The sequence below is a fragment of the Chiloscyllium punctatum genome, chromosome 6 (assembly GCF_047496795.1).
Source record: "Chiloscyllium punctatum isolate Juve2018m chromosome 6, sChiPun1.3, whole genome shotgun sequence".
Taxonomy (NCBI): Eukaryota; Metazoa; Chordata; class Chondrichthyes; order Orectolobiformes; family Hemiscylliidae; genus Chiloscyllium; species Chiloscyllium punctatum.
In genome coordinates, this window is record NC_092744.1 from 61,775,010 (window position 1) to 61,780,124 (window position 5,115).

Sequence of the window (5,115 nt, forward strand, 5' to 3'; positions counted from 1 at the left end):
CATTTGTATCCTGGAACATTAATCTGCCAGTCCTGCCCATCCCTGAGCCATGTTTCTGTAATTGCTATAATATCCCAGTCGCATGTTCCTAACCATGCCCAAAGTTCATCTGCCTTCTCTGTTGGACATCTTGCATTGGAATAAATGCAGTTTATCTTCCAGATTTTTTGAGAGTTTATCTAACAGTGTTGATAAAAGGCAAGAACAGATGCCGTACTTGGGATTTTCTGAAGTTATTTGATTATGGTATCACCCAAGTTGCTGTTACACAAGATTAGGGCTGATTGGATTGGTGATAATACATTAACATACATTGAGGTTTAGTTAACAGAGAAAACAGAGATTATGTATAAATGGGTTAGTTTCAGTTCAGTGGAGTCGCACAAGGCAAAGCCCAGCACAGGCTCCCGGCCTCAAGGCAAAGCCCAACACAGGCCTGAGTTGAAGCTCAGCATGGACCTGTCTGCTACATCTGCTTTTGTTTTTCTGTTTCTGCTTTAGAAGTATTGTAATGCTGGACCTTTAGCTTTATTTCTTTATTTTTATTACTTGTGCCTAAGCTTTTCTACCTAGCCATGTTTGTATCTAAGATGGTGCCAAAAAATAGTTATACACTTTTCACTGTGCTCGTGCATCCCTGTGCTTGAGTACATGTAACCATAAAGCCTATTCCAATTCTGATTGTTTGGCCTCCATTTACAAATATATCAGATGTGTAAATAAAGAAACTGAGAGTATAATGTATAGGCTAGCTGGCTCTTGTGGTACAATGATACTACCTCTACTTCAGCCAGGAGGTCTGGGTTCAATACTCCTCCAGAGGTGTGTCATAGCATTTCTGAACCAATTGATTAAAATTTCTATATAGGCTTGCTAAGAGCTCTGTGACACTTTGGTGGTTTTCCTACATTAGCTGGAAGTCCTGGGTTTAAGTCCCACTCGTTCTAGAGTTGTCACAACTCTTCTGAACAAGTTGATTAAAAATATCTATATACTATCTCACCAGGGAGGCAGTAGCCTAGTTACATCACTGGACTGGCAATCTGGAACCGCAGTGCAATAGAGAGCAATGCTTGAAGGACATAGATTCAATTCCCACCATGGTAGATAGTGAAATTTGAATTTGACAAAAGTCTGGAACAAAGAGTTGACCTAATGGTGACCATAAAACCACTGTTGATTATTGTATAAACCCATCTGGTTCACTAATGCCCTTATAGAAAGGAAAACTGTCATACTTATCTCAATTGTCCTATGTGTGACTCCAGACCCACACTTACCCTCTGGACAATTAGAGATGAATAATAAATGTAGGTTTGTTCAGTGAAACCCACATCCTGTAAAATATGTATAGTCTTGCTCTTCTGAGCCAGAATTCTTGGGTTTAAGTCCACCTGCTTCAGCAGTGTGTAACAACTGAACAGGTTAATTAGAAAACATTTATTCCGGTTTGTTGATGATACAAAGCTGTTTGAGGGTGCTCTAAAGGGGCTCTAATGGGATACAGGTTGATGAGTGCAAGGTGGCAGAAAATCAATATAATATGGTAATGTGTGAAATTATTCATTATAGTCAGAAAAGTAGGGTATATTTTAAATGGGAGAAGACTCGCACAAATTAGTACTCAGAGGGAATTGGGTATTTATGTACATAGAATCTTAGAGAAATACAGCATGGAAACAAACCCTTTGGTCCAACCCATCCATGCTGACCAGATATCCTAGATAAAACTAGTCCCATTTGCCAGCATTTCAGCCATATCCCTCTAAACCTTACAATTTATGTATCCACCCAGATGCCTTTTAAATGTTGCAATAGTACCAGCCTTCACCACTTTCTCTGACAACTCATTCCACACATGCATCACCCTCTGCGTGAAAAAGTTTCCCCTTAGGTCCCTTTTAAATCTTTCCCCTCTCACCTTAAAAACCCATGCTCTCTAATATTGGACTCCCCTACCTGGGGAAAAGTCCTTGCTTATTTACCCTATCCATGCCCCTCATGATTTTAGAACCCTCAATTAGGTCACTACTCGGCTTCCGACATTCCTGGGAAATTAGTTTCATCCTATTCAGCCTTTCCCTATATCTCAAACCCTGACAACATTTGTGTAAAGCTTTACTGAACCCCTTCAAGTTTCATAACATTCTCCCTATAGGAAGGATATCAGAATTGCATGCAATACTCCAAAAGTGCGTGAACCAATGTCCTGTACAGGTGTAACATGACCTCCCAACCCCTATACTCAATGCACTGACCAATGAAGACAAGCAAACCAAACACTGCCTTCACTATCCTACCTGCCTGTGACTCCACTTTCAAGGAACTATGAACCTGTACTCCAAGGTCTCTTTGTTCAGCAACACTCCTACGAGCTGAGCATTAAGTGTTAAGTCCTGCCCTGATTTGCTTTTCCAAAATGCAGCGTATCACATTTAACCAAATTAAACTCCATCTGCCACTGCCCATCTAAGAAAGATCCCATTGTACTCTGAGGTAGCCTTCTTCACTGACCACTACAACTTCAATTTTAGTGTCATCTACAAACTTTCTAACCATATCTCCTATGTTCACATCCAAATCTTTCATATAAAATCAAAAAGCAGTGGACCCAGCACGGATCTTTGTGGTACACCACTAGTCACAGGTCTCCAGTGTGAAAAGTCACCCTCCACCACCACCCTTTGTTTTCTACCTATATGAGTCATTAAAAAATTAACATGTAGGTACAGTAAGCAATTAGGAAGGCAAATATATTAATCCTTATTGGAATTAGAGTGGAGTTAAGCATAAGGGATTCTTGGCAAAAACATATAGGGCTTTGAAGAGATCAGATGTAGAACACTACGTTCAATTTGGAAGTGGCATGTGGCACAATAGAAGTGTTCCTACTTCTCGGTTAGAGGGTGTGGGTTCAAGTTCCACCTGCCTTGGAGGTGAGTCATTAGTACGATATAAAAATTGTAGCTGAAAATGTGTTGCTGGAAAAGCGCAGCAGGTCAGGCAGCATCCAAGGAACAGGAGAATCGACGTTTCGGGCATCAGCCCTTCAGGTCGATTCTCCTGTTCCTTGGATGTTGCCTGACCTGCTGCGCTTTTCCAGCAACACATTTTCAGCTCTGATACTCCAGCATCTGCAGTCCTCACTTTCTCCTATAAAAATCGTACTCAATTTTGCTTTCTTTCCTGTAATGATCACTTCTATATTTTTGAACTGTGGACTTAAAAATGGGAAAAGACACTAAACCTGGGATTGTGAAAGACGATGTTGAAGTCATTTTTATAAACCAGCTATTGAAACTCATTATAGTTTTATCTAGATATTATGCTTTCACCAAGATCCTTTCTTCCTTAAACCTCCTGATTTACACATTACTGGGTTTTTTTGTCTTTTATAGTGAAGACATAAGAAAAATATTAACTACATGCATCATTTTGTTAATATCTACTACTAATTCCCCATTTTTAACTTCTAGAGGATGAACACTCAATTTACTTACTCATTTATGTTTCAGGTACCTAAAGAATATCTTGTATTCTGTTTTACAGTTCTAGCTAGCTTTCTCTAATGCTTTTAGTCATTCTCTGATAATCTTTGTATTCTGAACAGTTATCTGGCCTACCACTCACTTTAACACAATTTAAATACCTTTTCCTTTAGTTTGATATTTTCCTTTTTTTAATTCATTCATGGGATGACGGTGTCCGTTGCTAATTTATTGCTGATCCCTAGTTGTCCAGTAGTTGCTATGGGTCTGAAGTCACATGTAGGCCAGACCAGGTAAAGAGCATTAGTGAATCAGATGGGGTTTCCAGCTATCGGCAACAGATAGTCATCATCAGACTCTTAATTCCAGATTATCGCTGAATTCAAATTTCACCATTTGCCGTGATGGGATTCAAACCCAGGTCCCCAGAAATTACCCAAGTTTCTGGATTAACAGTCCAGTCAGTACCAGTAGGCCATTGCCTCCCCAAATGTAAATGGTGGGTCCTCTCTGTGGAATTTTTCTTTTTCGTAACAGTGTACTTTTCCTGAGTTATTCTGCAATATATCTTTTAATGTCAGCCGCTGCTTCTCTATGTACCTAACTCCTAACCTAATGTCACAGTTCATTTCAATTGGCACTTCCATGTTCACATAGTTCCTCTTTTTTAAATTTAAATACTAGACTTAGAACCAATCTTCAGTTTCAAACTAGGCATAAAATGAAATCATATTTTGATCACTGTTTCTTAGAGGTCCCTTTACTCTGAAATCATTCAATAATTCTGTCATATTACACAATACGAAACCTTGTAAAAGCCGCTCTTTTGTTGGTTTTCAAACATGCTCCTCTAATGAATTATCTTGAAAGAACTCTTTGGTAGGGCTAATGTTAGCAAATCTGGTTTTTCCAGTTTCTATGTGGACTGAAATCTTTAAAAAGTATTGCAGTCCCTTTAGCACAAGCATCCAATATTTCTCCTTGTACATTTCTTATATCTTGGTTACTGTTTGGGGTTTATTTATCACTCCCACTAGTGATTTCTTACTTTTACTATTCCCATCTGCACCTAAACTGATCTCCTGGTCTAAGGTCATGTAGCACCAATATCATATTTAATTCAGAATCTGACTCTGCCTATATCTAGCTTGGTAAATACCCATCAACATGCGGAACCCATTCATGATTTGGAGACGCCATTGTTGCACTGGGGTGTACAAAGTTAGAAATCGCACAACACCAGGTTATAGTCCAACAGGTTTATTTGGAAGCACTAGCTTTTGGAGCACTGCTCCTTCATCATATGATTGTCACCTGTTGAAGGAGCAGCACTATGAAACCTAGTGCTTCCAAATAAACCTGTTGGACTCTAACCTGGTGTTGTGTGATTTCTAACTTTGTGAACTCATTCATGTGGCTATTACAACATAGTGCAAATTGAAATAATTAACTATCAATTACTTTATTTTGAATGGTATGTGCATTCAGACATTGAATCTTTTTGACTTTTGAAATCTAAAACTATGACAGACAAATTTCAACCATATTGCATATTCCAATGTCACAAACAGCAATGAAGAACTTGCATTTTTTATTATGCTTTTTAAAATTGGGTCTGTGCATTGCC

The 5,115-nt window shown here is 38.8% G+C and overlaps 1 long non-coding RNA gene across 3 annotated transcripts in view; it reads left to right on the top strand.

The window, feature by feature from the left end:
• The window catches only part of LOC140479015 (uncharacterized), a 35,033-nt gene that overhangs the window by 12,860 nt on the left and 17,058 nt on the right, over nucleotides 1–5,115 (top strand). The window lies entirely within an intron of this gene.